General features: G+C 39.0%; 1 pseudogene; it reads left to right on the forward strand.

Annotated features, from left to right (window-relative positions):
• The first annotated feature begins 2,206 nt into the window (after window positions 1-2,206).
• LOC114110166 (small ribosomal subunit protein uS2B-like) lies at window positions 2,207-5,108 on the forward strand (annotated as a pseudogene).
• Window positions 5,109-23,718: the final 18,610 nt, after the last annotated feature.

The following is a 23,718-nucleotide window of genomic DNA, read 5'->3' on the forward strand; positions in this document are numbered from 1 at the left end:
TTATGTAGTTATCCCATTTAAAAATTTATAATCACCAGTTTTTTTTTTTAGAATACCTTTTTAATGTTTGCAGTGGACCCTGAATACTGTACAGTCCAATCATTTCTATTTAACTAACATGTAATGATTCAAAAAGAAAAAAATGTCTTTCAGTTGTAGCAAAGATAAATTAATCTTCTCCTGTTCATTCTGTCAGATTCCAAGGTGAACAGTAAATGAAGGAAAATTTAACAGAGTATATATATATATATATATATACATTGTATATATACTACAATATGTACTACGATATGTACAATACTACATATGTACATATACTACAATATGTACAATATATACTACAATATGTATATATACAATGTATATATAATATATATATATCATGTTACAGAAAAACCCAAATGAACTTTTTAACCAAGCCAATAGTATTTTGTTCCATGTGCTTGAATTAGCCTAAGAAAGACTTTAAAGCCTAGACATGATTATCTAAATACCAACTTAGACATGGGCAATTATTATGAAGCCCTCTGGCAGTCAGTAATTTTAGGTAACTATGTAAAGCAATATATTTCCATCATACTAAATTTCATACTCAGGCATTAAGAATTAAAGCAAAGATTCTCAAACAGATAACAACATGAGAGTCACCTGCAAGACTATGCAAACACAAAAATTCTTTGCAAAGCCCCAGCATTTCTGATTCAGTAAATTCCTGATGAGGCCAGAAATTTTGCATCTCTAACACTTTCTCAGAGAATGATAAAGCTACTGGTCCTAGGACCACACTTTGAGGAAAACTGAGTTAGAGATGCTTACTCCTTTGAAAGATATTCAGAACTGAGCATAATTACCAGCAACCACAGTTGACCACAATGTAACTGAAAGTTATTGACACTGTAATAAAGAGGTGGGGAAAGATCTTGTCCTCAGGTCTCCTACTGTGACTTTGTTAATACCAGTCACTTCAGAAGAATAGATGGCACAGGTAAATAGAGAGAGAGGCTGACTCAAACAATTTACTAACAGAACTACACTTTGGCTGAACACTCAAATTAACCACTGAATAGTTGCTGAATTGCCAAAACCAAAGAATAATGCTGATAACTGGAGTTTTTCTGGACTAAAGAAAACACATATTTCCCTCATTAGGGAAGAGATGTGCTCCACAAACCATTTGTATGTGTAGTAAAAATTTATCCTCCAGTTCCAAGTCTTGGTAAACAACTTGTGTAAGCCTGCATGGACTTTTTAATTTTTTTCCCCATAGAAGCCCTTACCCACTCTGTCTGATGGGACACTATTCTGGGTTCTTCCAGAATCTGTGACCCCCAAATTGCAGTTCTAAGTCACCAAATAAACTGCCTTTTTGCCTCTCAATAGTTCACAGTTCTTTTGGTGACATATACAAGTGGCTGGTAAGAGGAAGAAATGATAAGTCTGGATAAGTAGGGTGGTGGGTGAGCTACCTAACACCCTCTCTATCAGATAAAGCCAAATCTTTGAAAGTATTTAAGGGAAATCTCATCATCATATTTACCCTTTAGGAAGACCAGTACTCTGGATTCTGAATTATTTATTCAATATTGCCTTTTATGGAGGATTTAGCAGTTAATTTATACAACTACTCAACACTAATCTATAGTGTTTATAGATAGAGAATGGGCTTCTTATGTGGCACTAGTGGTAGAGAACACGCCTGACAATGCAGGAAACATAAGAGATGCAGTTGGGTCCCTGGGTAGGGAAGATCCCCTGGAGGTAGGCACAGAAACCCACTTCAGTAATTTTTTCTGGAGAATCCCACGGACAGAGGAGCCTGATGAGCTATAGTCCAAAGAGTCACAAAGTCAGACACGACTGAAGCAACTTAGTACATGTATACATGCATAGAGAATATTTTTTGTTTCTTTTGGGCCAGGTTGTAGTAGATTAATTGCAAATATGCTTCCAATTATTCCCCTCTGTATTTATGCCCCTTTTAATAGCCTTCACAAACTCCCCTAAGAAGAAGAATCAGTTTCTCCACACCTCAGATCTGAGCTGGCCCTGTCACTTTTTTTGGCCAGTAAGAAGCAGCAGGAATAGCTATGTGCTGGTTCCAAGAATAGGGCTCAAGATTCTCACACATTTCTACTCTTACTTAAGGGTCTCATACCCTTCCCTCCAGCACCATCACCAAAGTATATGCTAATAAGTAACAGCTAGCATGCTGGAATGCTGGACAATGAGACGATATGAAAGAGAGCCAGCTTATCCCAGCTTAAAGCATTTGAAACCAGGTAGCTCCTCCTTGGCTTACCGACTGACCACGTGCTCTTGAAAAGACCCAGCTGAGGTCAGTTGAGTATAGCACAGATGAAAAGAACTTTCAGTAGATAAATAGATGTAAAAATATTTCTTGTTATAAGCCATATGAAATTTGGTAGAAACAGAAAATGTATCATTAAAGCAATGGATAACAATAGATAGGCATTCCACAGTATTTTAGTATGTGACTTTATTTAATGCTATCTACCTTGCAAGGCAAACATTATTATAGTCTAGTTTTTAGACTGTAAATCTGAGGCTCAGATAGTTAACTCCCTTTCCTCATTGCCACTCTGGCCAACTACTGCTAGAGCCCAGGATCTTCTCTGGCAACTACATGGTCTTTTCAAATTTTCTTTTTTGAGGAAAAAAAAAAAAATGAAGCCAAGTATTTTACATCTACAGTGTAACTCATGGAAAAATGAGCTGAACTGCACTGAACAAAACATGTATCCACTGATTTCAACATTAATGAGTTTTTATTCCAAGATTATAGTTTTCACCAGGTAATTCAGTCCCTTGGGCAGACAGTATTATTAATTATGTTTTACAAAGCATCCTTGTCCCTAGACTAGAAACTATGAAAAATAAATATAAGATAATTAAAAAGGATTAGGAATTTCATCAGTACTAATGTTAGTACTCTCTAGTTAGTACTCTCTCCTCAGCCCACCCAATTAGGGAGCACAGTGAGTGACCACTGTGATGAAAAACACATATTTCTCTTCTCAATTTATGAGACAATCAAATTATTTTGAAAATGTTATCAACATTATCATTTTCATTTTTTAGGCCCAGAACATAAAACTAGATGACACCACCCTTATGGCAGAAAGTGAAGAAGAACTAAAAAGACTCTTGATGAAAGTGAAAGAGGAGAGTGAAAAAGTTGGCTTAAAGCTCAACATTCAGAAAACTAAGATCACGGCATCCGGTCCCATCACTTCATGGGAAATAGATGGGGAAACAGTGGAAACAGTGGCTGACTTTATTTTTCTGGGCTCCAAAATCACTGCAGATGGTGATTGCAGCCATGAAATTAAAAGACGCTTACTCCTTGGAAGGAAAGTTATGACCAACCTAGACAGCATATCAAAAAGCAGAAACATTATTTTGCCAACAAAGGTCCATCTAGTCAAGTACTAACTAGAGAGTACTAACATTAGTACTGATGTATGGATGTGAGAGTTGGACTATAAAGAAAGTTGAGCGCTGAAGAATTGATGCCTTTGAACTATGGGGTTGGAGAAGACTCTTGGGAGCCCCTTGGACTGCAAGGAGATCCAACCGGTCAATCCTAAAGGAAATCAGTACTGAATATTCATTGGAGGGACTGATGCTGAGATTCCAATACTTTGGCCACCTGATGCGAAGAACTGACTCACTGGGAAAGACCCTGATGCTAGGAAAGACGGAAGGTGAGAGAAAGGGACAACAGACGATGAGATGGTTGGATGGCATCACTAACTCAATGGACATGAGTTTGAGTAAGCACTGGAAGTTGGTGATGGACAAGGAAGCCTGTCCATGTGACCCCTGCAGTCCATGGGGTCACAAACAGTCCAATACTCTGAGTGACTGAACTATTTCCATGTTCACAAAGAGTTGGATACACTGAGTGACTGAACTGATATAGTTCCATGTTTACAAGAAAAATGTGTTAGCTGTTTAAGCCACATTGATGTCCCCCATTTAAATAACGTTAGGTTCAATTACTGCTAATCTGTAAACATGATAAACCAAGGTCATTAGAGGTAACTTGTTAGAGGAACACCAGGCTTATTATTATTATTATTATTGTTATTTTGCATTAATACTTGCCAAAATATTTACTGCTTTGAACATTTCTTTTGCTAATATGCTTTTCTTTATTTATTAAAAATGACATTGCTCTTTTTCTGTGCTATCCAGAGAGGGGTCAATACAGAACTGTTCTGGATTTATCTCTAAGTTTAAGGGAACCAGATCCCTTGATGTCCTACAAATGAAGGAGATGGCCTCAAACCGCATGCAGCAGAAACCCATTGGTTCAATGAGTAACAATCAGAACAGTACATCTACGAAAGAAAAAGTGATGGAATTACCTGATACAAATAAAGAGGACATAGGAGAAGCTTCTGCTTGCAGCTCCTGCCATTGTTGCTATGTAAAATGGGGCAGATGACAAGAGTTTTGTCCTCTGGGAATACCGGCCGGAGCTGTGCCGAAGTTTCTGAAGCCCATATTGCCGACTGCTTCACTGCTGGAACCTTCCCGAAGGCGATCCAGATAGCCTTCTGGGAGCCATGACTTCCTGTGCTTTGTGGTTACTTCTCTGGGCTGATCTTAAGCGCTGTCTTGGGTTAACCCACCTACCATCGTTGTGTCACACAGACTCTCCTCTACAATTTGTGAACTTTTCTATCCCTGAACAACAAAAAGCTAGCTCACAGGTTAGTTCTGTGGTGGATGAGGGAGGTGGGAAGTTCTGCGCATGCGTGGTATCATCTCGCGTGAGCGCCGCATCATCTCGCGTGAGTGCCGGGGAGCAGGTCAGCCTGATCTCTGCTTCCACAGAGATGCGGAAAAGCAGGAGGCTGCTGGAAAGGCTGTGGTCCAGGAGCAATTTTCGGATGAATGGACTGCTCTAGCATTTACTGCTACTCGGCCTGAGGTTGCAGACAGGTCTGCAGGTGCCCTCTGTGCCCATCCAGCAGTTCTCTTCTGAAGACTGCAGTGCTCATCCTGCCACTAGGGACTGGACTGCAGCTCCCACTGCTCAGACCACTGAACAGGTAGGAACGACCACAGAGTGGTCTTAGGTTGCTCTTCCACAGATTCTTAAGCAGATAATGTAAATAAAGTTGACCAAAAAAAAGTTTCATTAAAAAATTATATCCCTGAATTGGATTCGGTAAGGGATGTGTGTGTGTGTGTATATATATATATATATATATATATATATAATATGAATGTGTTTGGGTAATAGAAAAATGCAGACACAGCTGTGATTGTATCTACCTTTTATTAATTGACATATTTACAACCGAAGGTATGTATCCCATTTATTGACAAATTTAGATATGAGCAAATGAATAACCACAGTCACACGTTTTCACCATGCTAAAAGCTTTTTTGTTTTAATTATGTTCTCTATGTCTGTGTCTGTATTTCTGCTTTTCAAATAAGATCATCTATACCATTTTTCTTGATTCCACATGTGTGCATTAATACATGATACTTGTTTTCCTAACTTCAGGCTTTAAGTTTCACTTTCAGATTAACCTACATTGTATTTCTAATTCAAGTATAATGGAGTTCAAATTAGCTGGTAAAACCTGTTATAAGTTTCAGAACTAAAGTGTTTTCTATCACACTGTGGTTTATTTTTTGTTTCCCCAGGATTATTTGAAAGCAGGTTCTGGGGAAATATAAAAGCTCTCAATATTTTCCTTATTGTTTTAATCCAGAATACTAGACTTGGCAATGGTTTTGCCTATGACTTTGATTGGGGAATTTTTAGGATAAAAGTATTGTTTACCTGATTCCATAAATATGATATGAATATAGTTCTTTGAAGACGGCAAGAGACTATATACATGTTTGTTTCTCTGGGTGTAGTGCTTAGTGAATTTATTTTTCTCCATGATTTATCTTTTTACTCATTGCTATATAAAAGTTTACCTCATTTACAGTTATATTTTGTGTTATTTCAATAGCCATACTTTTTTTTCAAGTTTTACTGCTGTTTTTACAGGACTTAGTCCTAAGGTTTATTCAGCCTGATAATATTTCATGTTCATCTACCTTTTATTTAAATATTATGTTGTTTGTAACTAAATATTTTGAAATCTTGTTACACTGTTCTGTAAAATTGATTTTTTTGAAAGATCTCTGTGGTTTGATTTAGAGTTTACTTTCTTATAAATAGGTTTCTTATGTGTCTTAGAATATGGGTTCGAACACATTCTCTGAGGAAATTTGTTTTCTGTTTGACCCTTAAATTTGCTTCTCTCGTCTATTCTGCTCACCTGTACCTGTTGAGTAGGATTGTGATTGCGAGCACTGGATTCCCATTTCCCCAGTCAGGAATTAGGTCTCATATGAGTTTTAGGGCTCTTTGTACAGGGAAATACTGTGAGCATCAGAGGTTCATTCACCAAGTTAGTATCTCATCTTACCCACAAGTTACATGCTGTGTATTTATCATAAGTGTGAGATGTTCCTAAATACACTTATTTTGTGTGTGTGTTGGGAGTAGGGGAAAAGGGAGGTACTTTTTACAAGTAAAGAAATCCTACCCCGGTTCTCACTTCAACCTATGAGTTCAGCTCTAGTGTTATCTTGTTTTTGGCATATTTTTATCCCTAATACAGATAAAAATCAATAATTTCCCTAATTTATCAAAATTGAAATTGCAGGCTGCTCCTTCATTTTGCAAAGTTTGGAGAACAAATTTCTGCTTTGACTCTCTCCTACTTCTGACCTAAATAAACACTAATCTTGTTTTGTGGGTTTTTTTTTTTTTGAAAAGTTTATTTTCTTACTATTCTGAAGGCTAGGAGTTTGAGATCAGTATAACAATGTGGTTTCTTATTTTTTAATTGAAATATAGTTGATTTATAATGTTTCAGGTGTACAGCAGAGTATTCAGTTATAGATATGTATTGTTTTCTTTCTCTGGTTATTTTTTTATTATAGATTATTACAAGATACTGAATATAATTCCCTTTGCTATACAGTAGGTCCTAGTTTTCTGTTTTGTATAGAGTTGTGCTATCTTTATTACTAGTTAGATTTCAACTTGATGTCAATTCGAATCATTCTTAATCTTTAGTAGGTCTTATAGGCAGTTTTAAGACAAGCTGCTTAGTTCATGGATTTAGCTAGGAAAGGTTGAAGGCAGTTTGACACCAAAATCAAGATACCTTAATTAGCATCACGCTTACTGCTACAAGCATCATCTAAGTATGCTTGCTTGTCTTATCTGCATGCTTTTGTTCATTACTTTAAATCATAAACATAGTGCCAGTTTTTCTTTTCTTTCTTAAATCATTAAAAAGTGCATGATAAAATTATAGTAATTTCATGCTGAGCAATCAAGTATGTTGTAAGGGGAACAGTGCCTACTTGTAGGAAACACGCTATGCTATATGAATTTTATCTTTCGAAAACCAGTTATATCAATATGAACTTCACACACATGAATTAGTATTTCTGTTTTCCAGGCAACATTATTTGTCTGCACAATGTTTCCACAGCATTATAAAATTGAATCTTTTAATAATGAAACTTGAAATATTTCAAGCTCAAGGGTACCTTTCTGTATATCTACACTGGCCTCTAATAGCATCTAAAATGTCACCATTAAAGTTATGTTCTTTATTTATAGGTGCATTACCATACAGTCATTCATCTGTTAAGCATTCATTGAGTGTATGAACCAGATATAAAGACATAATATAAAATACTTGATTGTTTACTGGAAAATGGACATAAATGGTATAAAACACTAACCTGTAATAAAAGGCATGTATCACTATTTAAAAACCTTGACCCGCATGATGGAGACATTAGAGTGGGTGCCTGTGAAGATTTTTTACCTCGATACTCTGAATCTTTTCAACCTGAGCACATGGCTCACCCTTCCCTATAAGCGGTAGCATTCATCTCTTCCATGAAGGAAGACAATGCAGAGACCTTTCTTTCATAACCACTGCTCTCCTTGGAACTTGCCTGTCTTCCCCTCCTGTTTCATGAAGTCTATAACTAGAGTTATGTCACAGCATAAACCAGCATGACAAATGTGGAACCTGATAGTGGAGGGAAAAGTCTAATACTCCAAAGGAGCTGTAAGACCTAACCAGCATGTATAACTTAGGATTTTCCACCACTGCCCAACCATGGGGACCACCTCTTTCACATGCACAAATCTACATTATGGTTGATTCAGGATAAATCACACTGTGGTATAATCACACTATAATCTCAGAATCCAGTTGATTTACTGCAGTCGTGCTGGTTTATTTGCTATGCACCTACCAAGAGAAATCTGTGACTAAGCTCCATGATTTGAGCCTATGGGACTCAGTGTGTTAGAGCAGCCCCAATTGGAACAATGGTTCTCTTTATAGAGAACATGAAGGAAGAATACACTGACTCTTAAATCTGCATCTTGAAAACTACTCACATCACCTCTGCTCATGTTTCATTGGTAAAACAGGACTCATAGCCCACTCTGCCATCAGCAGGGGAGATAGTTCAGAAGAGCCATGAAAAATTACACTTTACAGTCTGCCACATCTAGCTATTTATTTTTAATGACCAAATAATATTCCATGATATGAATGCATTCTGCTTAATGATTTCTCATATGAATAATTTGGTTGTCTTACATATTTCATCGTAACAAATTATGCTAAACAGAAGATGTATCAATACATACATACTTCATCTACATATTTTTTAGGTTAGGTTTAAATAATATGAAGAAGATTGAATTCTCTTTCATATCTGAAAATCTTCAGATCAGCTTTTATATATCTGCCTTTCTCTCACATTTTTTAAAACTTTTTCTCATTTTTATAACTAGATTCAGTCTTTCAAAAGTATCTGACAAAAATTCTTCTAAAATGTGTATCATTATGGTGGTAAGGGAGAGTACAGAACCATCTTTACCTTGGTCATTAAAAATGACCCGTTTTCATTACTACCAAGGATGGAGAGGAGAGGACGAAGGACAGGCTGCACTGCTCTGTTACTGCATTGCTCACCATTTTTTTATGTCTTCTTCTTTGCAGACCTAAATTGTATAGAAAGTCAATTTTTTATAAGCTTTATGACTGCATTGGGTCTAATACTGACTTCTGATTAATTCTGAGATGACTTCCTTTCCCTCCTGTTCATCCCAAGTCCTGACACAGAGCTGATGTTTCCTGCTTAAATGGGATAATGCCATTTTTCAGTTTTCAGACCAACATGCTTAGTGCTAATTTGTGGTTGTAACAGTCGATGCAACATGAATTAATCACATCTAGTATACAGGATGAAATCACAGTTTATAGGTTCAAAATTAAATGTGTCATGTTGCTACATAAAGAATACAGTTTTTAAATGTGTTATGTTGCTCCATAAAGAATGTAGTTTTTTACAGTTTTCAATTAGAAACATAAATATTCAGTTGCTGATCCTTCATTGTTAATGAGATGGATGTTGAAATTATGTAAGGCCTTAAAGACAGTAGTTGGTTGAGGGTTTCTGAAAATGAGGGAGACTGTGATGGGTATGTTTTCTTAAGCATAAGTGGAGGAATTGGACCCATATAAAAGTTGGAAAACCTCTGCTATGAGAGGAGAAGGAGAAGAAAGTGTGTGTGTGGATACTGGCTGATTTTAAGCTTTGATATAGATCAAATAGAAGTTTTCAGAACTGATAGGCTGAAAGTAACAGACCCTAATGGTTATGAATTAAACTGTAAGATAGAGATAACAACAGAATATATGTGCTTTCATTTATATAGACTTGAATCCCAGAACCACAGTATACTTTCAACATCACTTTGTGGACATGACACATACACTCTAGGTTACTCATTTTAAAACGGACAAAATAATCTCACTTAATTATTTAGGTTGTCAGGAGAACTAAATGCTGCAAATGAAATGTTATTGACAGTCAATAAATATGATTGCTTCATTGCTTTATCTTAAACTACTTTATTTCACATTAAAGATTTAATGAGCATGGCCTCGCCCATCAGAACAAGACCCAGTTTCCCCTTCAGTCAGTCTCTCCCATCAGGAAGCATCCATAAGCTTCTTATCCTTCTCCATCAGAGGGCAGACAGAATGAAAACCACAATCACAGAAAACTAACCAATCTGATCACATGGACCACAGCCTTGTCTAACTCAGTTAACTAGGACCGATGCTGTGTAGGGCCACCCAAGATGGAGAGGACATGGTGGAAAGTTCTGACAAAACATGGTCCACTGGAGAAGGGAATGGCAAACCACTTCAATATTCTGCCTTGAGAACCCCATGAACAGTCTGAAAAGGCAAAAAGATATGACACTGAAAGATGAACTTGTCAGGTTGGTAGGTGTCCAATATGCTACTGGAGATCAGTGGAGAAATAACTCCAGAAAGAATGAAGAGATGAGCCAAAGCAAAAACAGTGGCCAGTTGTGGAGGAGACTGGTGAAGGAAGTAAGGTCCAATGCTATAAAGAGCAATGTTGCATAGAAACCAGGAGTGTTAGGTCCATGAATCAAGGCAAATAGGAAGTGGTCAAATAGGAGATGGCAAGAGTGAATGTCAATATTTTAGGAATCAGTGAACTAAAATGGACTGGAATGGTTGAATTTAACTCAAATGGCCATTATATCTACTACTGTGGGCAAGAATCCCTTAGAAGAAATGGAGTAGCTATCATAGTCAACAAAAGAGTCCAAAATGCAGTACTTGGATTCAATCTGAAAAATGACAGAATGATCTCTGTTCATTTCCAAGGCAAACCATTCAATATCACAGTAATCCAAGTCTATGCCCCATCCAGTAATGCTTAAGAAGCTGAAGTTGAACAGTTCTATGAAGATCTACAAGACCTTCTAGAATAACACCCAAAAAAAAGATGTCCTTCTCATTATAGGGGACTGGAATGCAAAAGTAGGAAGTCAAGAGTTACCTGGAGTAACAGGCAAATTTGGGCTTGGAGTACAAAATGAAGCATGGCAAAGGCTAAGAGTTTGCCAAGAGAATGCACTGGTCATAGCAAACACCTTCTTCCAACAACATAAGAAAAGACTCTACACATGGACATCACCAGATGGTCAATACCAAAATCAGATTGATTATATTCTTTGCAGCCAAAGATGGAGAAGCTCTATACAGTCAGCAAAAACAAGACCAGGAGCAGACTGTGGCTCAGGTTGTGAACTCCTTATTACCAAATTCAGACTTAAATTGCAGAAAGGAGGGAAAACCACTAACCATTCATGTATTATCTAAATCAAATCCCTTATGATCATAAAGTGGAAGTGATAAATAGGTTAAAGGGATTAGATCTTGATTAGATAAAGTGCCTGAAGAACTATAGATGGAGGTTCATGACATTGTACAGGAGGCAGTGATCAAGACCATCCGTAAGAAAAAGAAATGCAAAATGGCAAAATAGTTGTCTGAGGAGGCCTTACAAATATCTGAGTAAAGAAAAGGTGGGAAAGGCAAAGGAGAAAAGGAAAGATATACCCATTTGAATGTAGAGTTCCAAAGAATGGCAAGGATAGATAAAAAAACCTTCCTCAGTGATCAATGCAAAGAAATAGAGGAAAACAATGGAATGGGAAAGACTAGAGATCTCTTCAAGAAAATTAGAGATACCAAGGGAACATTTCATGCAAAGATGGGCTCAATCAAGGACAGAAATGGTATGGACCTAACAGAAGCAGAAGATATTAAGAAGAGGTGGCAAGAATACACAGAAGACTGTACAAAAAAGATCTTCATGACTGAGATAATGACGATGATGTGATCACTCGCCTAGAGCCAGATATTCTGGAATGTGAAGTCAGGTGGACCTTAGGAAGCATCACTTCCAACAAAGCTAGTGGAGGTGGTGGAATTCCAGTTGAGCGGTTTCAAATCCTAAAAGACGGTGCTGTGAAAGTGCTGCACTCAATATGCCAACAAACTTGGAAAACTCAGCAGTGGCCTCAGGACTGGAAAAGGTCAGTTTTCATTCCAATCCCAAAGAAAGGCAATGCCAAAGAATGTCAAACTACCACACAGTTGCACTCATCTCACACACTAGCAAGTTCAGTTCAGTCGCTCAGTCATGTCTGATTCTTTGCCACCCCATGGACTGAAGCATGCCAGGCCTCCCTGTCCATCACCAACTCCTGGAGTTTACTCAGACTCATGTCCATTGAGTCAGTGATGCCATCCAATCATCTCTTCCTCTGTCATCCCCTTCTCCTCCCATCTTCCATCTTTCCCAGCATCAGGGTCTTTTCAAATGAGTCAGTTGTTTGCATCAGGTGCCAAAGTATTGGCATTTCAGCTTCAGCAGCAGTCCTTCCAGTGAATATTTAGGATTGATTTCCTTTAGGATGGACTGGTTTGATCTCCTCACTGTCCAAGGGACTCTCAAGAGTCTTCTCAAACACCACAGTTCAAAAGCATCAATTCAACAGCATTCAGCATTCTTTATAGTCCAATTATCACACCCATACATGACTACTCGAAAAACCATAGCCTTGACTAGATGGACCTTTGTTGGCAAAGTAATGTCTCTGCTATTTAGTATGCTATCTAGGTTGGTCATAACTTTTCTTCCAAGGAGCAAGGGTCTTTTAATTTCATGATGACAGTCATCATCTGCAGTGATTTTGGAGCCCAAAAAGGTAAAATCCGTCACTGTTTCCATTGTTTCCTCATCTTATTTGCCATGAAGTATTGAGACCAGATGCCATGATCTTATTTTTCTGATTGCTGAATTTTAAGCCAACTTTTTCACTCTCCTCTTTCACTTTCATGCAGAGGCTCTTTAGTTCTTCTTTACTTTTTGCTATAAGGGTAGTGTCATCTGAGGTTATTGATATTTCTCCTGGCAATCTTGATTCCAGCTTGTGTTTCTTCCAGTCTGGCATTTTGCATGATATACTTTGCATATAAGTTAAATAAGTAGGGTGACAATATACAGCCTTCCCGTACTGCTTTCCCAATTTGGAACCAGTCTGTTGTTCCATATCCAATTTTAGCTGTTGCTTCTTGACCTTCATACAGGTTTTTTAGGAGGCAGGTCAGGTGGTCTGGTATTCCATTTCTTGAAGAATTTCCCACAGTTTGTTGTGATCCACACAGTCAAAGAGAGAGCATTGCAAATGTCTAATTTAGAGATATCCTTTTTTGCATTAAAGTCACAGGAATTTTTAGCAAATGTCTTACAGCTTTAAGGTCAGAGAGCTATTGAACTAATTGATACACCACTGATTACGAACCTCCCTCATTCTAGTCCCTATCTCACTGAACTCTCTGCCTGAGATTCTCTCTGTTATTGTCTCTGTCTCTTTCTGTGATCTCATTTCTTTCCAGATGCGTGACAAAATATGGGCTTTTAGGTCAGAGAGCCACAGGTTCTGTCAATGGAAAACCAAATAATAACACTCAAGCTAAAAAGAAAGGAAAGAGAATTTTATTTGAGCCACACAGGATGATACCCCAGGAAATACACTCTCAGAAGCTCTGAAAACTTTCATTGGTCTGTAGTTAGAGATGTAATTTTATACATTCTTGTGACAAAGAATTCATATATCATATTGACAGGTTGGCCTTGTATATAAAGTTCATTGGAGAAGCTTTGGTCAGTTATGCACATGCAGAGCAACCCTCTGGTCAATCCAATCTCCTGTAAGCGATGAAAAAGGAACATAAACCTTAAAATTACAATACTGGCATCTGATGAAAGGAACCATTTTTCTCAGGTTGATTATATGTACTCCTACTTTTAGGAGATCTGGTTAACATATAATGCAGGTACACATTGGGAAAGTTCCACCACAAAGCAGGTCAGGTTATGTGAGGGTATATGTATTTAATTTTGACTTAGTTTTTCCTGCCATTAAAAAAGTTGTGATTTTTTTCCTCATTCATTGTTTTACTTTTTCACCATTTATACCTTGTAAAACTTCAAACACTTTACCTTATCCTGTAAATCTGTTTTTTCCTCTCTCTCTTTTTTTATTTTTGGTCAAAATGAAGATAGTAATAACTGTCTTGCATGTTTGAATGATTCACAGGAGGTAAGGTATGTAATCCCATCCTAACTTCCATATAGTTTCTCTATTGTGAGCAACAGAGACACAAACCTAATTTCCCAACCCTGTTCCCCTTTTGCTGCTGCTGCTGCTAAGTCACTTCAGTCATGTCTGACTCTGTATGACCCCATAGACAGCAGCCCACCAGGCTCCCCCGTCCCTGGGATTCTCCAGGCAAGAACACTGGAGTGGGTTGCCATTTACAACATGCATATAATATCAGTAAGCTACTTTTACATAGTTATTGATGATTTTTGAATAGATTCATCCGGTTTTGAAATGAACACTAAAAGTAAGTGAAATATCTTTATCCTTATCAGTGTCATTATCTGCAAGCTTTTTTAAACAGTGTGCTGCATCATTTTTGCCTTATAAAGCTAAAGTCACTCAGTTGTGTCCAACTTTGTGACCTTATGGACTATACAGTCCATGAAATTTTCCAGGCCACCAGAATCCTGGAGTGGGTAGCCTTTCCCTTCTCCAGGGGATCTTCCCAACCCAGGGATCAAACCCAGGTCTGCCTGCATTGCAGATGGAGTCTTTACCAGCTGAGCCACAAAGGAAGCCCAAGAATACTGGAATGGGTAGCCTTTCCCTTCTCCAGCGGATCTTCCTGACCCAGAAATTGAGTAGGGGTCTCCTGCATTGCAGGCATGATTCTTTACCAACTGGGCTATGAGGGAAGCCAATAAAGCTAAAACACCATTCTATTGGTAGTCAGCTATTAGGAGAGTGTTGATAGAAAATAAAAAGTCTGTTCCACTGAGACTTAACTTCTGTTTTGTTCGATGACATTGTTGACATATCTATAAGTCTGCAGGAAAGAAAATTAATTTTAAAATGCAGTGCTTCCCACAAAGACACACATTTATAGAATAGGAAGTAATTAAACTGAAATGGTAGCTACCTTAAAAACTACATCATTAAAACATATAGTCTGTTCACAGTGCTTTCTTTCTTATTTTTCTTGTGAGCATTAAATTCCTCCCGGAGCCAAAGGGCTGATAATGTTAACCCTGTGACAGTGCCTTGTTACCTCACTATCACCCAATCAGAGAATTGTGCACGAGTTCATCACATACCCTACCACCTCCCTCCCTCACCTTGCCTTTGAAAATGCTTTGCCATTCTGGGAGCTCTGGGTTTTTCTGTGGCCTGAGCCACCTACCTCCTTGCATGGTCCTGAATTTAACCTTTCTCTGCTCCAAACTCAGACATTTCAGTTTGTTTGGCTGCACTGGGCACATGAACTTGCACTAACATGAGGACAGGAAAAACTGAACCCTAGGGTAAATTTTGGGTTTTGGGTGATAATGATACGTTCATCCTTGGTTAAAAAAAATACCACTCTGGGGAGTGATGTTGAGATGTTAATGACTGAATGATGGAGAGGCAAAACATGGGTGGGGACAAGAGGCATAGGTAAAATTTCTGTACCTTTGCCTCAATTTTATTGTAAAACTTAAATTGTTCCCCCAGGATAAATTCTTTAAGAAAATAAAGAAAAATTGAGTCAGAGTTCTGCCAGGTGATTCTCCTCCCTTATGTGGCTTTGGATGAATTCAGCTGGACAGTGAGATAGTCTGGAGCATCCAAGTTGGCCTTATTTAGTGCCATTGTTGGGGTGGCTGGGAGGGATGGGCTAATACGGATCTCTCAGAGATCCTATGCTCACTATTTTCAGGGCACAAGGACTTCTAACATCATAAGTCAGTCCTTCCAGTTAGTCTTATAGAGGTGGGAAATGGAATTTGACAGTTTATTCAAACTTGGTCCCAAAACTCACACAGCCTGACTTTCTCAGCATCTTATTGGTCAAAGCAGTTAGAGAGTTATTGCAACAAAAGGGAGGAAAGGAGATCACAACTGTGGATATTAGGAGTGTCAAAGTGTATACAGAATCTTTAATTTAACTCAGTAAGACTTTATGTGGATCCCAGAGTACTGAAAGCAGTACATAGTTATAAAGCAGAAACAGTAAAGGCTATAAAAAGATGGCCATTGGCAGGAGTTCTTTGGGGATATGTAACACTGAATACATTTCAAGTGTTCAGGGTCACTTTAATTCCCATAATGGCATGATATATAAATCCAAGTTGTGAATCTAAATGGGGAAGATAGTTGCTCATGGCAGGGCTTGACTGAGGTGAATCATTAATGCAGTTTACCCCATGGGGCTCTGCTGACCTCTCTAGTGTTACACAATACTACAAGAATTATTTTTTCCTCATTAACTTCTAATTTTATATTGGAGTATAACTGATTAGCAATACCGTGATGTTTTCAGGTGAATAGGGAAGGATATCGGAGAAGGCAATGGCACCCCACTCCAGTACCCTTGCCTGGAAAATCCCATGGACAGGGCAGCCTGGTGGGCTGCTGTCTCTGGGGTCACACAGAGTCAGACACGACTGAAGCAACTTAGCAGCAGCAGCAGCAGGAAAGGATATGCATATATCCATTCTCCCCCAAACTCCTCACCCATCCAGGCTACAACATAACATTGAGCACAGTTCCATGTGCTGTACAGTAGGTCCATGATAGTTATCCATTTGTTCGTTTTAGTCATTTCATCTTTCTTAAAATCTTGTGAACCCACTGTCAAAATGTACTTTCATAAACCTCCATAGCTATGCACACCTCCCAGCATTCATCCTCAACCAGTTAAATCCTATTAATACTTTAGAATCAAGAGTAACTCCTATTTTCATTCTCATCCTGTTTATTTTTTAAATTAAAAAAAAATTATTATTTATTGGCTGCTCTGCATCTTCATTGCTGCGCATGGAGTTTCTAGTTGTATACCAACTTCTCATTGCAGTCACTGGCTTCTCTTGTTGTGGAGAACAGGCCCTGTGTTCTTGTGCTTCAGTAGGTGTGGCAAAGGGGCTTAATTGCCCGCAGGCATGTAGGATGTTCCCAGGCCAGAGACTGATCTGGTTCCTGGTTTAATTACTGTTTTTCTGAACTCCAATAGCTCACCAAGCATACCTCTCTTAATCTGTCATGTGTATTGACCTTGATGTTGCATTTCAAGTCTTTATAAACCTCTAAACTATAGTGGCCCACAGAGATGAGTATTCCGTTGTTTTCTCTTTCTTAGAACATCACTCATAGCGATGCAAGTACTCTAAGAATGCTTGTTGATTGAATGAATAATTAAACTGCTTGCTCTTATGATCTGTCCATGGGATTTTTCAGGCAAGAATACAGGAGTGGGTTTCCCATTTCCTCCTCCAGGGGATCTTCCCAACCCAGGTATCAAAAACTGTCTTTTATGTCTCCTGCATTGCAGGCGATTCTTAACCTGCTGAGCCATCAGGGAAACCCTGTACTCAACTACAGAATATCTATTGCTACTGAGCCATTTATCTTCTCCTGATAGCAAGCATCTTTCTTTTAGTCAGTCCTTACTTACTTGCTGCTTTATCACTGTTCCCTCTTTATCTTTTGCTCCTACTCTCACCATACCACAACTCAAAATACATAAAGAGCCCCATCATGGATTCAGGTTCAGACAAAAGACCACAGCCTTAGCTTCCTCTTTCAGATTCTCCAGTCTAAGGATGAGTAGAGGCAGTCAGTCAGTTCAGTCACTCAGTCGTGTCCGACTCTTTGCGACCCCGTGAATCGCAGCACGCCAGGCCTCCCTGTTCATCACCAACTCCCAGAGTTCACTCAGACTCACGTCCATCAAGTCCGTGATGCCATCCAGCCATCTGATTCTCGGTCGTCCCCTTCTCCTGCCCCCAATCCCTCCCAGCATCAGAGTCTTTTCCATTGAGTCAACTCTTCTCATGAGGTGTAGCCAAAGTACTGGAGTTTCAGCTTTAGCATCATTCCTTCCAAAGAGATCCCAGGGTTGATTTCCTTCACAATGGACTGGTTGGATCTCCTTGCAGTCCAAGGGACTCTCAAGAGTCTTCTCCAACACCACAGTTCAAAAGCATCAATTCTTTGGCTCTCAGCCTTCTTCACAGTCCAACTCTCACATCCTACTATTAATGATCCCTGGGATTTCTTTCCATCCTTTGGCTTCTCAACTCTTTCATAACTAATTTTCTGCATTAAATTACCTCCCACTTTAAATACATACGGATGTTTTTACTTTCCTGTTTGTGCTTTGACAAATTGAATACCTGTGAGAGCAGAATTATAGACACAGATAGAGGGTAGCAAAATATTCAAAGTCAGATTGTGGTTTTCCTAACATATTTTCAAGTGAGAAGTACATGTTTTCTTAAGGACTGTTTAGATTTCAAATAGTTCATTTTAATCATATTGACAGCAATTATTACTGGTAATCTATGTATGACTGAGTCCCTTCACTGTTCTCTTAAAACTGTCACAACATCATTAGTAGGCCAAACCCTAATATAAAGGTTTTTTTTTAAGATACACTTAAATAATAACAATGGACAGGGACATAATGAATGGACAAGGTGATTATAATTGGATATACATAATCATTAGCTTCTTACTATGTCAGTTTGCCACTGGCTTTCTGCTACAAAGTCAGTATTATTAGCTCATAAATCTAGAAGCCTAATTTCATTGTGTTAGATGGGGCTTAACGGCCATTAATTGTTATTTTTCATATTTATAAATATATCTTACATACTTGACGATTTAAATAATTCATTTTTAAAAATACGTAACTATCTTTGGAAATTGAAAAAAGTCATTAAAAATATTTGTTACTAAAGATTTATGTTGTCATAAAATCTGTAATTTTGAATTATTCTCAAGTATTGGGAACTAGATGCCAGAAATGACTGTTTTAGCACAATTTCAGCTACCACTACGAACAAAACTAGTGGAGGTGATGGAATTCCAGTTGAGCTATTTCAAATCCTGAAAGATGATACTGTGAAAGTGCTGCACTCAATATGCCAACAAATTTGGAAAACTCAGCAGTGGCCACAGGACTGGAAAAGGTTAGTTTTCATTCCAATCTCAAAGAAAGGCAACGCCAAAGAATGCTCAAACTACCGCACAATTGCACTCATCTAACATGCTAGTAAAGTAATGCTCAAAATTCTCCAAGCCAGGCTTCAGCAATACGTGAACCGTGAACTTCCTGATGTTCAAGCTGGTTTTAGAAAAGGCAGAGGAACCAGAGATCAAATTGCCAACATCCGCTTGATCATGGAAAAAGCAAGAGAGTTCCAAAGAAACATCTATTTCTGTTTTATTGACTATGCCAAAGTGTTTGACTGTGTCGATCACAATAAACTGGAAAATTCTGAAAGAGATGGGAATACTAGACCACCTAACCTGCCTCTTGAGAAATCTGTATGCAGGTCAGGAAGCAGCAGTTAGAACTGAACATGAAACAACAGACTGCTTCCAAATAGGAAAAGGAGTACGTCAAGGCTGTATATTGTACCCTGCTTATTTAACTTCTATGCAGAGTACCTCATGAGAAACACTGGACTGGAAGAAATACAAGCTGGAATCAAGAGTGCCAGGAGAAATATCAATTACCTCAGATATGCAGATGACCGCACCCTTATGGCAGAAAGTGAAGAGGAACTAAAAGCCTCTTGATGAAAGTGAAAGAGGAGAGTGAAAAAGTTGGCTTAAAGCTCAACATTCGGAAAACGAAGATCATGGCATCCGGTCCCATCACTTCATGGGAAATAGATGGGGAAACAGTGGAAACAGTGTCAGACTTTATTTTGGGGGGGCTCCCAAATCACTGCAGATGGTGACTGCAGCCATGAAATTAAAAGACGCTTGCTCTTTGGAAGAAAAGTTATGACCAACCTAGATAGCATATTCAAAAGCAGAGATATTACTTTGCCGACTAAGGTCCATCTAGTTAAGGCTATGGTTTTTCCTGTGGTCATGTATGGATGTGAGAGTTGGACTGTGAAGAAAGCTGAGCGCCGAAGAATTGATGCTTTTGAACTGTGGTGTTGGAGAAGACTCTTGAGAGTCCCTTGGACTACAAGGAGATCCAACCAGTCCATTCTGAAGGAGATCAACCCTGGGATTTCTTTGGAGGGACTGATGCTAAAGCTGAAACTCCAGTACTTTGGCCACCTCATGCGAAGAGTTGACTCATTGGAAAAGACTCTGATGCTGGGAGGGATTGGGGGCAGTAGGAGAAAGGGACGACAGAGGATGAGATGGCTGGATGACATCACGGACTCAACGGATGTGAGTCTGAGTGAACTCCGGGAATTGGTGATAGACAGGGAGGCCAGGGAGGCCTGGCGTGCTGCGATTCATGGGGTTGCAAAGAGTCGGACACGACTGAGCAACTGAACTGAACTGAGAGTATTGATAATAATTAGCCAAGGAAACATGTAAGTTCAGTGACATCAATAATTAAATTTATTTTTCTTTGAATCTTGGTCCTGTGAAATATAGTGGAGGAGAATGTCTGTCTAAAATATATACCTCCAATTAAACCTATAGTCTACAGTGAATATGACATTTTCAATGCTCCTCATTTCCTAGTAATTACTAGCAATGTATTTTTTGACTTTATGCAGCATTTCTAAAAACATATGTGTATACCCATATATACATATATATTTCTTTATATATTTGTCTATATGTATTTTTTTGTCTTTGGTTTTGTTGGGGAAGTGTGTAATTTCCTCGGTTCTATCTCATCACAACAAAAATTTGAAGCAACAGACCAGCATTACAGCTCTCGGACAGACCAGTGTCACAGCTCTGGGACAGACCAGTATCAGACCAGTCCAGACTGGTCCAGACAGACCAGTCTGGTCCTCGGGCCTTCTTTTGTTCTATTTTCATGGGCTTTCCCTTCCTTGTCTTTTAGCCACCGCCATTCTGAACTCCTTTTTCCTATTCTAACTACCTAACAATTTCTTTAACCAAAGGCATATATCCTTGTGACAACATTTTAATTGCAAATACATGTTCAACAAAAGTTAAAATTGACCAGTTTGAGGGATATAATTAATATGTCTGCACATTAATCATCAATGTGAATTTACATACATATGAATATATGGTATACATTATTCTTTAATTAAATAATCATTTATTGAGTCATTACTGTGCATCAGAAACTGAGCCTATAGATGAAAAGAAACAGAGACACAGCCCTTAAAGAGGCAGCATCATCTTCCAGGTTTTGAAACAGCTCAACTGGAATTCTATCACCTCCACTAGCTTTGTTCATAGTGATGCTTCATAAGACCCACTTGAATTCTCATTCCAAGATGTCTGGCTCTAGGTGAGTGATCACACCATCATGGTTATCTGGGTCATGAAGATCTTTTTTGTATAGTTCTTCTGTGTATTCTGACATCTCTTCTAAATATCTTCTGCTTCTGTTAGGTCCAAACCATTTCTGTCCTTTATTGTGCCTCTCTTTGCATGAAATGTTCCCTTGGTATCTCTGATTTTCTTGAAGAGGTCTCTAGTCTTTCCCATTCTATTGTTTTCCTTCATTTCTTTGCATTGATCATGGAGGAAGACTTTCTTATCTGTCCTTGCTGTTCTTTGGAACTCTGCATTCAAATGGGTATATCTTTCGTTTCCTTCTTTGCCTTTTGGCTTCTCTTCTTTGATCAGTCTGATTTTGGTATTGACCATCTGGTGATGTCCATGTGTAGAGTCTTCTCTTGTGTTGTTGGAAGAGGGTGTTTGCTATGACTCAATCAGTTCAGTTCAGTCCCTCAGTCGTGTCCGACTCTTTGCGACCCCATGAATCACAGCACGCCAGGCCTCCCTGTCCATCACCAACTCCCGGAGTTCACTCAGACTCACGTCCATCGAGTCAGTGATGCCATCCAGCCATCTCATCCTCTGTCATCCCCTTTTCCTCCTGCCCCCAATCCCTCCCAGCATCAGAGTCTTTTCCAATGAGTCAACTCTTTGCATGAGGTGGCCAAAGTACTGGAGTTTCAGCTTTAGCATCAATCCTTCCAAAGAAATCCCCGGGTTGATCTCCTTCAGAATGGACTGGTTGGATCTCCTTGCAGTCCAAGGGACTCTCAAGAGTCTTCTCCAACACCACAGTTCAAAAGCAGCAGTTCTTCAGCGCTCAACTTTCTTCACAGTCCAACTCTCACATCCATACATGACCACTGGAAAACCATAGCCTTGACTAGACGGACCTTTGTTGGCAAAGTAATGTCTCTGCTTTTGAATATGCTATCTAGGTTGGTCATAACTTTTCTTCCAAAGAGCAAGCGTCTTTTAATTTCATGGCTGCAGTCACCATCTGCAGTGATTTGGGAGCCCCCAAAAATAAAGTCTGACACTGTTTCCCATCTATTTCCCATGAAGTGATGGGACCGGATGCCATGATCTTCGTTTTCCGAATGTTGAGCTTTAAGCCAACTTTTTCACTCTCCTCTTTCACTTTCATCAAGAGGCTTTTTAGTTCCTCTTCACTTTCTGCCATAAGGGTGCGGTCATCTGCATATCTGAGGTAATTGATATTTCTCCTGGCACTCTTGATTCCAGCTTGTGTTTCTTCCAGTCCAGTGTTTCTCATGAGGTACTCTGCATAGAAGTTAAATAAGCAGGGTGACAATATACAGCCTTGACGTACTCCTCTTCCTATTTGGAACCAGTCTGTTGTTCCATGTCCAATTCTAACTGTTGCTTCCTGACCTGCATACAGATTTCTCAAGAGGCAGGTCAGGTGGTGTGGTGTTCCCATCACTTGCAGAATTTTCCACAGTTTATTGTGATCCACATAGTCAAACACTTTGGCATAGTCAATAAAACAGAAATAGATGTTTTTCTGGAACTCTCTTGCTTTTTCCATGATCAAGCGGATGTTGGCAATTTGATCTCTGGTTCCTCTGCCTTTTCTAAAACCAGCTTGAACATCAGGAAGTTCACGGTGCACATATTGCTGAAGCCCTGCTTGGAGAATTTTGAGCATTACTTTACTAGCATGTTAGATGAGTGCAATTGTGTGGTAGTTTGAGCATTCTTGGCATTGCCTTTCTTTGAGATTGGAATGAAAACTAACCTCTTCCAGTCCTGTGGCCACTGCTGAGTTTTCCAAATTTGTTGGCATATTGAGTGCAGCACTTTCACAGCATCATCTTTCAGGATTTGAAATAGCTTAACTGGAATTCCATCACCTCCACTAGCTTTGTTCGTAGTGATGCTTTCTAAGGCCCACTTGACTTCACATTCCAGGATGTCTGGCTCTAGATGAGTGATAATACCATCGTGATTATCCGGCTCATGAAGATCTTTTTTGTACAGTTCTTCTGTGTATTCTTGCCTCAATAGGAATGCAGTTTAATAACCATCACTTTTAATTGCAGAGAAGGCAATGGCATCCCAGTCCAGTACTCTTGCCTGAAAAATCCCATGGACAGAGGAGCCTGGTAGGCTGCAGTCCATGGGGTTGCGATGAGTTAGACACGACTGAGTGACTTCACTTTCACTTTTCACTTTCATGCATTGGGGAAGGAAATGGCAACCCACTCCAGTGTTCTTGCTTGGAGAATCCCAGGGACTTGGGAGCCTGGTGAGCTGCCGTCTGTGCCCTTATGGGGTCGCTCAGAGTTGGACATGACTGAAGCGACGCAGCAGCAGCAGCAGCAGTTTTAGTTGAATGAATGAAATGATAATGCAGTTTGTTGTGTACCCTTGTATATAGT

This window comes from Ovis aries, chromosome 21, assembly GCF_016772045.2.
Source record: "Ovis aries strain OAR_USU_Benz2616 breed Rambouillet chromosome 21, ARS-UI_Ramb_v3.0, whole genome shotgun sequence".
NCBI classification, from domain to species: Eukaryota; Metazoa; Chordata; class Mammalia; order Artiodactyla; family Bovidae; genus Ovis; species Ovis aries.